At 36.5% G+C, this 13,862-nt stretch overlaps 1 pseudogene; it reads left to right on the top strand.

Annotated features, from left to right (window-relative positions):
- Positions 1-312: 312 nt before the first annotated feature.
- On the top strand, positions 313-11,516 carry LOC123836470 (CUGBP Elav-like family member 4; annotated as a pseudogene).
- The last annotated feature ends 2,346 nt before the right edge of the window (positions 11,517-13,862 follow it).

Here is a 13,862-nt window from a genome sequence, read left to right as displayed (position 1 = left end):
AGGGTCAGAGGGAGAAGCAGGCTCCTCGCTGAGCAGGGAGCCCGATGCAGGACTCGATCCCGGGACTCCGGGATCATGACCTGAGCCGAAGGCAGTCGCTTAACCAACTGAGCCACCCAGGCGCCCCAAAGTTCAAATTAGTAAAGTTTTAGTTCATTAGTACTTACTATGTAATTATTTAAAAGATAAAATTTTAATTTTGAGGAACTTCACTTTAAACAGATACCATAGGATAATTCTAAATACCCTGGTTCATAGAGTAATTTAATCCATACAGCCGTGTTGAAAACACTGAAGATCAGTGAGGTCACGATGTCTAAAGGTATGTGGCTGCTACTGAATCAGTCAGAAGCAAGAACTCTGTAAAGCAAGTTACTAGGGGATGTGTCTTAGTTTTTCCCAGCTGTAAATTTCTCTGTGCATGTGTTACAAACATGCCTGACACTATGACTGTTACAGCTTAGCATTCATTTCCCCTGATATGTTGACACTGGAGTGAAACATGGCGGCCTGGGACAAAGAGATTTGGTGTTCTCACGGTGAATCACCCCACACTGGCTACTGATAAGCACTGCCACAAATCATGGATAGCTGGCAAGGCCCTCTGCCCTAATTTGTTTTTAAAATTTTCATTCAGGCAGTGTAACTTCATTACATTCCTGCAAGCAAGACCCCAGGCATTGTGTAAGAGAGATTTACAGCCAAGTAAGACAGCCATTTCGGACTGCAAAGAAATCCCTTCAGTTGCACAGTGTCTGCACTTTTCCTTAGTTTGGCCAAGTAGATTTCTTTCTTTCTTTTTTTTTTTTTTAAGATTTTATTTATTTGACAGAGAGAGACACAGCGAGAGAGGGAATACAAGCAGGGGGAGTGGGAGAGGGATCGGGGCTCGATCCCAGGACCTGGAATCATGACCTGAGCCCAGGCAGACGCTTAACGACTGAGCCACCCAGGCGCCCCAGCCAAGTAGATTTCTTATGAAATAATTTTTTTTTAAGATAGATTTTGTTTTTCTTCATATGACTAGATGAGGGAATTTACTGCTGCATGTAAAGAAGCGTTCATTATCGGGCGCCTGGGTGGCTCAGTTGGTTAGGCGACTGCCTTCGGCTCAGGTCATGATCCTGGAGTCCTGGGATCGAGTCCCGCATCGGGCTCTCTGCTCGGCAGGGAGCCTGCTTCTCCCTCTGACCCTCCCCCCTCTCATGCTCTCTCTCTATCTCATTCTCTCTCTCAAATAAATAAATAAAATCTTTTAAAAAAAAAAAGAAGCATTCGTTATCTCTAGTCACAGTCTCATGAAAATTAATGTGTAAAAACTCTCTAATATCCTTTGCTGTTATTCCTTAATCGTAGTTTTCTCTTTCCTGTTAAAAAGAATTCAGCAGATTGAGTCCAGGTGAGAATATACATTCTGACATAGGCCTGGAAGTATGATGGAGAAAGAATGTATCATGTCAAACACCTTCAGCCATACTGTTGACAAACCAAATCTTGTCAAGTACTGGACAGCTTGCTTTCCCAACAAACTGCTTCTCCTACTTGAGCCACGCATTAAAACTTGGCAGATCAACTTTTAACACTGACAGAAATGTTGTTGCCTACTTACTATTGCTTGGAGAGTAAACAGTCCAACTGAACTTTTAAGGAACTTTGACACCCATAAACAATTTATAAAAACTTCAGTTTGGCACAATGAAAACAACTGAAAAGATTTTGAGCAAGACCATATCAGAAAGAAAATCTATTTCCTAGAAAAGGATATATTTCTCAAACTAAAGAGCCTTTACAATAGCATGTGATTTATTGGCTGGAGGTAATCAAAAAGCCCTACCCTTCCTTTTCTGTTGAATTTGTGTTAACAGTAAAGAATGTCTAAATTCCTTTTTAAAAAATTCATTTTTTCTGCCTTATTGATGTAGTTAATGTCTCTACGCATGGTAGAAATTTTGTAGAATATTGAATTCTACTTTGATTTCTAGAATAATAATATTTTGAAACACTAATTAGATTTAATCCAAAATTGAAAGAGTAGTTTAAAGAGATTAAGCTAAAAACAAGTCCTATGTAGTAATAAATACAAAAAATATATAAAAGTTTCCTAATATTCAATTGTATGTTTGAAATCATTCAGAGTTGAGTCTCAGATGATATATGTATTTTATTCTCGTGTGTTTCTCATTCTCTTGAGGAAAAGACATTTTCTGTATTGAAACTGGACTTTAGTTTTAGCCTAGAACTGTGAATGTAAATATAGTGCAAAAGACTGTTTACTATAACTTCAGTGAATGCTTTATCCATAACCTTTCAAAAACTTGTCAGTAATGTGACCAATAGTTCTCAGTTTGCAGCTCAGCAGTTCTGGGTGGCATCAGGAGAAATGCTGATAGCAGATATATGGGCCACATCTGCCCTTCAGGCACTCAGCCTATGAAGTACCCAGCAGTGGTGAACTTTGAATGTCTTTAGTATTTTTTTTTTTTTGTATCAATGTAACAAATCCAAACTATGTCAGTTTGAGATGTTGTTGGCAACATGTTTTTACATTCCCAGGAGTGAGGGGCATTGTGTTTTCTCTCATATACAGAAAACCCAGAAATGTTAAGCTAGAAAACAAAATAGAATAGAAATTAATATCTTTCACTCTTTTTGAGCCAAGTCAATTTTTTTTTTTTACTTTTAATGAAGCCATTGTTAGTTTTGGGTTATTGTACATATTCATTTCTAAAAGCATGCCTTTGGAGTTTATTCATTAGAATGGTGAATATTATGTTAAATGTATTCAAACATTTAATTTTGTTAAAATTAATAATAAAACTTGTTCATAAATAATATAAACAAATTTCTAGGGACAGTGGAAAAAAACTAGATCACATGAAGAAAATTGACACAAATTTCTTTATTTCCTACTAGAATATGTATATGTTCTCTCTCTTTTTGCCTTTTTTTTCCCAGTGTACCAAAGAGTAGTGCAGTAATCTCAAGTTATACTGCTCGTCTTTCCCCCCAAAAGTAAATCCATTTATTTATTTATTCAGTGGCATAGAGTATAAGCAAATGCTTCAGAGAAAACACAACCCTTACAATTGTCTGAATTTTAACTGGCTACTGTGTTTAGATTTTCAATTTTCCTTCCTTCTTCCCTGCCAGTTTTGAAGAGAGTGTTCATATGCCTCACAATATGCTGAGCCCAAGATGATCAGCCAAGTCTTGGCTTCTTTGAGAGCTTAAACCCTTTAAACTCAGCTCTCTCTGGCTGGCAGGTCAGCAGCACTGAACAGACGCTGCAGGTTTCTGTTTAGTTAAGTTTCCACAAATGCAGCTCTGCTTATTCTTAGCAAGAAAGGGGAAAGATTATCTGCCCCATGAACAATTCTATCCATCTTCCTTTTCTTAGCTCTCTGTGTCTAATCTGTTTGGCATAGCAGGCTTTTTCTTTTTTTTTTATTCATAAGTTTTTGATTGACAGATATTATTAAAAACAAACAAACCAACCATAAGATGTTAATGTCTTTCACTCCTGAAGTCATGTATTTACTTCTCATGAAACCTGCATATGTTTCACTCATTCTCCCATTTTATATTAATAGACGTGCTTGGCAAAATGATACTCCGTAGATTTACTCTTCAGATGTTAGTTTTTATATAGAGATTAAGTTTACAAAAAACAATGTAGACTTTCTTTAATCTCATTTCATTCACATCTAAACTCTATTTCAGACATTTCCTCCCTAACACTTCAACTCTTGTTCAAACACTGGCTGCTTTTCTTAGGGTTACAGAGATCACTCAAACCAGCTAAATGAAGTTGGAATGTCTGTTTATTCTGCACAATTTCTTTAGGTCATTATTAAAACCTCAAAATAAAAATAAATGGGATTTAGAGTAGCACTTAAATCACTAATGTAGCTTATGTATGAAAAAAATTCAGTATTGGTGTATGTCAGCTTAAATAAGAATCAGGAGGCAAACATTACCTTGCTACATGTTCTTGATTTTCATATGCATCCACAGATGAAATTACTGGTTTGTGTTGGTTTTGCTTTGATTAGTTTCTTGACTTTCCTATGGTTGAACTCTGTAAGTGGTTGAATTCAAATGCAATAATGCCATTTGTTACATGATTATTAGACTTAGTTGTGGACAAAATAATAATAAGTATTGATTTTGGCCTTATATATAACAAGAAGCCCAAAGCAATATACTTTATTTTAAATTGATTATTCTGAATTTTAAATCCCTCCTCAGCTGCCATTTATTATTATTTTTAGCTGACATTCAATCAAATGGTAAATGTTTATTAAAGAGTCGCTATCTAGTTTGTGAGTCTAGAATCTATATTGTGTAGATGCATAAAACAAAGAATACAGAGTTGATTAAACTTAGAAATAAAGGGAAGAGGGGAAACACTATTTGGTTGCCAATATGCTAGTCATTTCAACCTCAATAGCTGTAGTATCAAATGCCTCAACTTCATTTAAAAATTAACTCTGCCACTTCCCTATTTCTGTCAGTGATGCAGCTATGTTTTGAAGACTTTTACACCATTAATCAATGCATCATTTCTTTCTCCTTCCCTATTTTTTGCCTGGGCTATATGCATGTGCATTGTTTTCAAGAAATCATGCTTTTAAATAGACAGCCCTACAGTGAACACACCCACACACACAAATAGAACCACACATGGGCATATATGCACGTGCGAGCACACAGGTGCTTTGAAGAGGAAAATGCATACTATGGTGTTCATGAAATTCAAGTTAATTTCAAATAGAATAAAAGATTCAGAGTGAATATTGCAACAAAATTGTATAGTGAGTAAAACCAATATGACCAAAAATTACAGAACAGAAAGAAGCAACACTCTTTAGCATAGATAGGAAATAGAAGTACAGTTAAGGATGAAAATGAATTTTGACTTTACATGTTAAATCTGGGGAGAATGATAGTTATTACTCAAGGAATAGCTGATGCTGCTTGTTAGTGATTAAAATAAGCTTCCTTGTGTTACCTCTTTACATAAATTGTTAGAGCTTCTCATATTTACCATGGATATTCTGATCTTGGACCTAAACTTCTGATGATATATAATAAGCTTTCTTAACAAAAAATAAGGGACCTAGTTATACAACTTCAGTTATACTGTTCTTAGAATTCTGCTTTTAGAGAATTTAATTCAGACAGAAAGTTTATCTTGGCTTTTCTGGTGTGTGTGTGTGTATGCATGTGTGTGTATTCTGGTGTGTGTGTGTGTGTGTATTAGGACCAACACATGGGTTTTACCAAAAGAAATATAAATATCATTTAATTTATTGTCTTATAATGTGATCCTTTAAGTCACTATATACTTGTGAATTTTTTCATACGTTTAGAGAATAAAACAGAAGGCAAGAGATTCAGAAGGCCTTTCTGAGTAGCACCCATATTCAGAACTCATACTATGGTTGCATTTTGTGTTCTCTGCAAAGAGATCACCAGAAAAGGATGGCAGTCTCCCATCTAAAAACATTCTGATAGAACCAGCACATTTTTGTGCCCAGTGATAATGCAGAATTGTCCAAGCAGCATTTCTATATCAGTTTGATAGTCACTCAGGTTTTGCTGCAGGAATTTGTATATTAATATAGATTTTCTATAATTTGTTTAGCCTCCTGGCCTCACCTAATCCTCTAACCAATCTATAATGGGGACTGAGAAGTGTCAAAGGACCAAAGTTTCATTTTAAAGAATTATCAGCTAATCTGTAATTGTCTATTTATTTTTGAAACGTCAGAAAGTACAATGGGCTCAGTAATTAGAATACTTGCAATCCCATTATTGTCAAGTACAAAATACATTTTGCCAGATGAAAATACATTGGATCAATTTATTGCATCTTCTTTTATATGTCTTCAAAAGTTTTTCCTGATTATTTACCTTTTTCATGAGAGGAATTGAACTGTCAGGAATATTTTTAACAGAGCCATCAAAATGGTAGCAATGACAACAATAATACAACAAGCATTTTTAAATGCCTACCAGTTGTCAGACATGGAGCTCTTAAATGGAATTGCTCATTAATTCTTACAGCATCTTTTTCTGACAAGAATTTTTACCACTTACTATGAGGAAACTAAAGAAAAGTTCAATTAAGTATACTTTGCTCCCTAGGACAATAAATGGACTGACTGGTTAGATTCCACTCTTTAAACTCAGCCCTGCTGTGATGCTTCCTTAAACATAACTCTAACAGGGCTTTTTCCTTTCTTTCCTTTTTTTTTTAATAGGATAGACCATCAGAGGACTTGGGAAATTAAAATTCATTAATAATCACAGGACCAAAATGTATGGAGAAATTATTTTTGTCTCAATCCCATATAACAACAAAAACCCCTGGACCTTGGACTCAGGTACTACTGGAAGGGAAAACAAAATTGTTCTAAATTTAAAACAAACAAAAAACCTTACTAAATAATCTTGCACAGGAGCCTAGAAAGTAAGAGAAAGCCAATTGGCAGGCTTGAATGTTTGCAAAGTCAGTTTATCAATAGACATTACAAAGCCCCAAAAGCAAACTCAGGAAAGATGTATTAACTTATTCTTCAGTATCAAATAACACTAAAGAAAATTTATTCCAAAATTTAGAATTTTAGTATTCCCTTACTATAAAGCTAAAAGCAAGGACCCTTCCACATGTATAGCAATATGTGTTTAATGTTCATTCTCCTTTATAGTGATACTCTTTAAGAAAAGTAAATAATTATATTTTATTCAAACCTAGATAAATACTCTCACATTACTAGCATACCACAAATGATATAAAAATAAAGCCATCTTAAATTTATTCGTAGAAGAATGATGACCTTCCTTCCGTTTTTTATTAATTTATACTTGTTCTTTATTAGAAAGTATTAAATTTCTATAGTGTTTTATTAAGATGATAAGGAAACATATGAATCATTTGATGGATTTATTAAATTATACACTAATTTATAAGAAATGAGACCTTTATTTGTTAATGTTGCAAAAGCAACAAAAAAGTTTTTAGAGATTTCATATACATATGAAATTTCCTCCTTTAGACTTTTCTAGGGACTTACTGCAATGCCATATATACTGTAAAGGTACAGTTTGAAGAGAATTAACATAGGTTTTGTAGTTTGCAGGCTATACATAACTGTTATCACCAAAGAACAAAACAATTGTATTTAGAAACTAAAGAAGGAATATCAATACGGAGGATATCAGAGTTCTCACCTTGTTGGTTGACAGCCAATATATAACTGCAGAAACTCTTTTTATTTAGCTAATAACAGTATGTGATTGCTGTAGACCCCACCTCTCAAGAATTTGGAACCATCAATAGTTTATACCTCTGATTGATCTTCAAGCAAGTAAAGATATGCCCAGAGAATACCTTAAGAAGAGATTTTGGAAAAATATTGTGTTTGTAAACAGGGTGCATTAGTAGCTCAGGCTACTTAACTGTCCTGGAAAAATCTATAAATCACAGAAAATAGACATTTGATAACAAAGTATATTATTATATAAAACATATCTATTCTATATTCATATTATATTTTGAAATATCTATTTAATTTTGTTGTTGAGAGAGAGAGTGTGTGTGTGAGCAAGGGGAGGGGCAGAGAGAGAGAGAGGGAAAGAGAGAATTTTAAGCATGCTCCACACCCAGCCCAGAGCCTGACGTGGGGCTCCATCTCATGGCCCTGACATCATGACCTGATCCAAAATCAAGAGTTGGTGGCTCAATTGACTGAGCCACCCAGATGCCCCTAAATTTTTATTTTCTCCCCACCAATAATAAAATTCTTCTCTCTTCTAAGTCATAGATGACGTGATTGAGGTATAGGATAAGAAAATTGTTCCATATTAGCATATTCCACATTGCTTAATGGAAACATATTATAGCATATGACTGAGGAACATAATTTTTTTTAACATTTATTAAACATCTATTCCAGACTTCTTCTGTATGTCCAGCAAATTGCATCTGGTCCCGTTTCTTCAATTAACTTGTGTAACCTTGATTTCTGAGCCTGTATCTCATATAAGTGGGATAATTAAACAAGATGAACTACAAGATATATCCAAGTGGATATTTTTTGAACTTAGTAGAAATAGTTTTATATGAAAATAATTTCATTTTCAATTTATTAATATCACCATTGCTTGGACCTAGTCCAGCAAATTAATTTTTGATGTTTCAAAAAAAAATCTTACTTATTAGAATGGTTCACCTATAAAATAGCAAGATAATTCTCTGGTGAAGTTCAGAGAAATAAGGTAATTTTAGGCAACATACTTTGTGTGTTCTGTTCTTCCCTAGAAGAGGACAAGCATAAGAGACCAAATAGATCTGGACTCTTGACTAAAGTATTTTGCTTTATTCATTTAAAATTATTTTTAATAGACTTGATCTCATATTTATAAAGATGTTTTCCATCTTTCTCTCTCTGTATCATACTCATTTGTTCCTGTATCTTTAACTTTTATTGCCAAATTACCCTATTTGTATATCTTGCCACATGTGGAAAACAAATATAAAGATATTAGAAAAATGTAATAAAGTACAACCATGTTTTAGCAGAATCAGGTGTTTAGTTTAAGCTCCCTCCAAGAAAGTTTAATTCATGGAGTAGGGAAAGGATTTAGCTAAATTTCAGCATACTATGCATAAGATCTGTTGAATTCCAGAGTAATAGGGAAGACAATCAAAATGGGAACTGAGCTACAAAATACTAATTGTCTAATTAAATCTGCTTCCTGATTCTGAGTAGATGTGCCATTATATCTGTTAGGTCTTTCACATGAAGTCCAAAAATTCCTTGCATGACTGATTAAATTCAAGGTTGCACATTAATCACAAGATGTGTGTTTATCTTTCATTTGTTTCTCTTAATTTAAGAGAAAAATGGAAATTTAAGTAGTTATCTTCTACAGTGTTGTAGGACAAAGTAGAATGCCTGTGTGGCCTGTTTTATTTAGAAATTGGTAAATGTTTCAGTATATTCACATATGAACTATCCAACAAACAGATGCACACATTCAGCTCAATTGAATGGTAGAAGAGTAGACTATAAATCTTCAAGTAGAAAATTACTCAGGATAAACCCATATGGATTATGTTAAGAAAACTGTCCCTTAACATTAATGATTTCATATGATGAATTCCAACACAGTATGAGTCCCTAAACCCCAAGGGCGCTGTTTTTGCAGCTGCATCTGCACTTGTTGCTGGTCTATGGCAGTGCGTGCTGGCTGTAGAACTGGATAGTGAGAACAATGCCTCAGGTAGATACTTACCTCAAGAAATACGCAAGAAACCTCATATCTGACCAGCAACAGCACATCTCTCTCAGTGGCATATTCCAAACCATAATCTACCATGACCAAAAGAGCAGGTTGGTGAGGAATATAACCATAGAGCTGACAGATTTAACAAATAAAAATTTAGGACATTCAACTCAATTTAAATTTAGGTAGTCAAGGGACGCCTGGGTGGCTCAGTCGTTAAGCGTCTGCCTTCGGCTCGGGTCATGGTCCCAGGGTCCTGGGATGGAGCCCCGCATCGGGCACCCTGCTGGGCGGGAAGCCTGCTTCTCCCTCTCCCACTCCCCCTGCTTGTGTTCCCTCTCTTGCTGTGTCTCTCTCTGTCAAACAAATAAAATCTTAAAAAAAAAAAAATTAGGTAGTCAATGGACATTTTCTCACTACAAGCATATACTAAATATTGCATCCTGTATTTTATCTGGCAACTCTGTTTAATAAGCTTCCAAAGACAGACAATAAGAATATATTCAAAGGCCAGGAAAACAGAAACCATTTTATGTATTTCAGAGAAAATTTGGTACAGAAAATGGTTACAGAGGTATTGGAAGGCCTAAGAGAGCAAAAGGGAAATAGTGAGGTAACTCAGATACTAGTAACTACAGGAAAGAGCTATGATCTGCAGGGTTGGGGACAAAAGGGAGGGGCTTTTGTCCCTGGAGCCCACAATGAACAGGAGAAGTTGCATGGTTGTCCCTAGACCTTGACAAGGGGCCCCGCTATTGATATTGCAGCACAGGGGAGGAACTCCCCAAAGCAAAGTATGAACCCAAGAAAAAGTGCCAGGTGGGGATAACAAGAGCACCAAGGGAGACAGATAAGGGGCTGATTCTGACTGATGACTGTGGGAAGGAGGCTCTTTCCAGAATAGGTGTCAGCTACTGTTGTATTAATGCGGATTATCAGTCCTCCTCCTCCGACCATTGGTAGAGTCCAGCCAGAAATGAACTGGCAAGGAACTCTAAGAAATATCATTCCCCACTCATTAAAATACACAGAGCAGCACAGAAAATTGTGAATAGGGGCAGAAGGCAATTCCTCAAGCAAAGAACATCTTTTTAAAAATCCAGACAAAAGAATAAGATTCAGAAAAAAGTTTGAGAAAAGAACAGTAATTTAAGTTCCAAATTTAACAAACTAAAGAATTAATAGCTGAAGTGACAGAATTAATAAGAAAGACAAAGACTCTATCTAAGTATAAATAATTTCATCAAAGTGGTTAGGATAATATTTCTCTTATAAAGAAGAATTTGATTTCCTATAAACTGTGAATAAATTTGGCAAGGTAAAATTAAAATTATGTCAACTAACAGGCAAAAGAGAAAAAAGGCCGATACCAGAGATCAAATTAATCAAATGGAGGAAGGTCCCAGAAAATTTTCCTAGTGTTATAAACACATTTAAAAAAAAAAAAAAATGGAAGGAGCTAGACTATGCTGGGAACCTCATCCAGTCTGGTGGTCAGGTTTGCTGACAGTGACAAGGAGTACATGGCGCAGCTAATGCTTCCTTCCCGTTCGGGGCCCATGGCGCCGACACACAGGCACTGAAGTAGCAGCAAGTGGGACTAATGGCATCAGTCGAGCAGGATGGCTACCTGAACCCCATGGCTACCTTCACTGCTGCCCAGATGCAGCAGATGGTGGCACTCAACATGAATGGCCTGGTGACCTCACCCATAACCTCAACCTAGGTGGCAACACCTTTGGGAGCATCACTTCACCAGCTGTGCGTGCCTAACATCCCATCCCCTACTGGGGTGAAAGGCTCACCGGCCTTCCCCCAGCAGGCCATTGGGCAACCTGCAGTGGAAGCTGTGTTTTACCAAAGGCATCCACCCCTAAGCACAGAACCACACCGGCACAGACCCCCTGCAGCAGGCCTACGCTGGAGTCAGAAGTATGCACGTCCAGCCACCCACTGTGCTGACTATGGTCAAGTAAGACAGGTCTTTCTGTCCTCAGTAAATTCCAGTGATCCACCAGCAACAGAGAGAAGGCTCTGTGAGCTCCAACAACCTGGCCAGCACGCAGACCATCAGCCAGGCCACGAACAGCTTCCAGATGAACATGAAGAGGCTCAAAGTGCAGCCCAAGCAGCCCAGAGAGACCAGTCACCCATACTTAGTGTCAGTGGGTCTCTTTCCTCCACCTGGGGGAGACCAGGACTTGCACAGGGCAGGATGCTGAACAGGCTACATTAAAAAACAAACCTCTCTCAATATATATTTAAAAATAAGAACTGTTGACATACCAGCTAATATCAACCAACCTGAAGACTCCAGACACACTCTGTGAACTGTAACCTTTTGTTAAGGAAAGTATAGAATCTGCGGGGTTCAGAGGGCACATGTTTGGGGGGAAAATAGATATGAGGTGAAGAAGAAGAAGATGAAAAATGAGAGGAAAAAAAGCACAAAAAAGGGCAACTTTACAACAAAATAATTTGAGACCAGATGGGGATGCTGAAGGACTGGAACTGGGAAGAAACGCTGCTCACTGATCCCCAGGGCTTTTCTAGCCCATGGGCCCTTGAGGCAGGCTGGGGATGTGTGGCAGGCCTGGTTCCCATGGGGCAGCTGGGAAGATGCCACTGAGCATCTCTATTATTCCTTTAGCTATTTTGGGACCAAAAGACCAAGGTTTTTATTGCAGATGTGTAGCGCTATGTCAAATAGAGGGTGGGTGGAAGAGAACCTCCTTCCTGCCTCCTGGCTGTTCTTGGAACAGCTTAGAGCAATTCTCTGAAAAATGTAATAAAAAACAAAATTTAAAAACTACAAAAAAAACAAAAAAAGGAAAAATGCTTCAATGCTTTTAAAACAGCAAAATAATAGTTCTTTGATACTTTGAGAGGTGCTTTGATTACCCTCATTCAAGTCTATGACACTTTCCTACGATTTTCTATATTGTATGTCTGGACGAAGCTGTTAAGATGAACAAATTGGTGGATATTTGGGGAAAGCAACAAAAATATTTAAACTCATTGACTGTGAAGTATGAGAAAACATGGAGGTTAAAAAAGGAACTGACAAAGCAAGATAATTGTTGTAGAAGGTCTGTAAATGCTTCTCTTTCCCCTCTAAAAACCATAATAATTGTACAGAATTCTTAAAAGAAGTTTAAAATACCTATATTATAGAAGAAAAATTAGAGGAAAGCAATTTTTTTTTTTAAATTAAAGGAAGAAAAAACCCCTATATATGTTAGCATTACTACTAAAATCCCAGATGTTGTAGGACTGTACTGTTACAGAGTTTAGACTCAGTGCTCATCCCTTCTCCCCAGGAGTGCTGTCAGAAGCCCTTGACCCCTAAGGCCAGGCCAGACTCATCCAGACTTGCAGGCTTGTGAGTGCCCACCACTTGTGGAGGCTGTGCCCCAGGCAGAAAGGCTCACTGCCAGCCGTTGCCCTTCTTACCCAGGATCTGGATACATGCTTGCCCTCTCTCCTCAAGCCCTCAACCCGTTCCACCTCACTCATCTTCCTTGCTTGCTCCAGAGACTTTCCAGGCAAGGGAGACCTGGGAACTTTCATCTTAAAACAACTGAGCAACACAAGCACACACTTACACAAACCTTAAAGAAGAGAGAGAAAAATAATCTTTGAGGAATTTCTGAAAACTGTTTACAAGGAATTTTGAAAAACAGGAATGTTTAAATGATGCTGGCTCAGTTTTTTGTAAATACATTTGCATATTTTATAGGACTTTTAATTGTAATGATAAAAAAGACTAGGAAAATGATGTAATGAAAGCACAATATTTATTTTTGGTAAATGACTTTACAGGAGTTAAAAAAAAGGCTTCTTAAAACAACTCAGAATGAGAAAAACACTGAGTTATTTAAGAACACATATATTTTAAAGTATAGCATATTTATTATAACTTATTTGCACATTTGGGAAGACTTGCTTTGGCATTCTGCCTTGATAATCCTCCTCTCATTGATGTCTAGTTCATCTGGAATCCAGGGCATCTCAGACCTACCATTTTTTCTTTTCTTTTTCTTTTTCTTTTTACATTTTTCTTTTTGATTCAGAAGAACAACTGTCTGGTTCCTCTTAGGCCTCCTGCTGTCACTTTCTATTCTGTTGGTTAGCTATTATTTTTAAAATTGTCTTTTTCTTTCTCTTGGCTCCTTCTTTTAGGATGCCCAGAAGTAAAAAAATAAACAAACAAATAAAAAAACATTTACAGTTCAGTACAACAACTCTTTTCACACTTAACTCCCGAAAATTCCTTGAATTTTCTATAACTATTAGGTGGTGCTTTCTCCTGCCTTAGCCAAAACAAAAAAACAAAACAAAAAATCCACAGTTTAAAAGAGAAAGAAAGGAAGAAAGAAAGAAAGAAAAGAAATGGGAAGAAAAGTTTCAGAAAAGAAAAGTTTCAGAGTCCTAAGAATAACAAATTAAATTCCTAAAAGATTCCATAGACAGGATTCTAGTTCCTTACAAAAGAGCAAATATCAGATAGTTTATCAACAACTCTGGCTGCCAGGAAACAATAGAAAAATATCTTTAAAACCATCATG

This window comes from Mirounga angustirostris, unplaced genomic scaffold (assembly GCF_029215605.1).
Source record: "Mirounga angustirostris isolate CCGP_5_RB_7025 unplaced genomic scaffold, mMirAng1.0.hap1 SCAF_8, whole genome shotgun sequence".
NCBI classification, from domain to species: domain Eukaryota; kingdom Metazoa; phylum Chordata; class Mammalia; order Carnivora; family Phocidae; genus Mirounga; species Mirounga angustirostris.
Note: the sequence above shows the minus strand (reverse complement) of the source record. Positions and strands in the feature narration are given on the sequence as shown.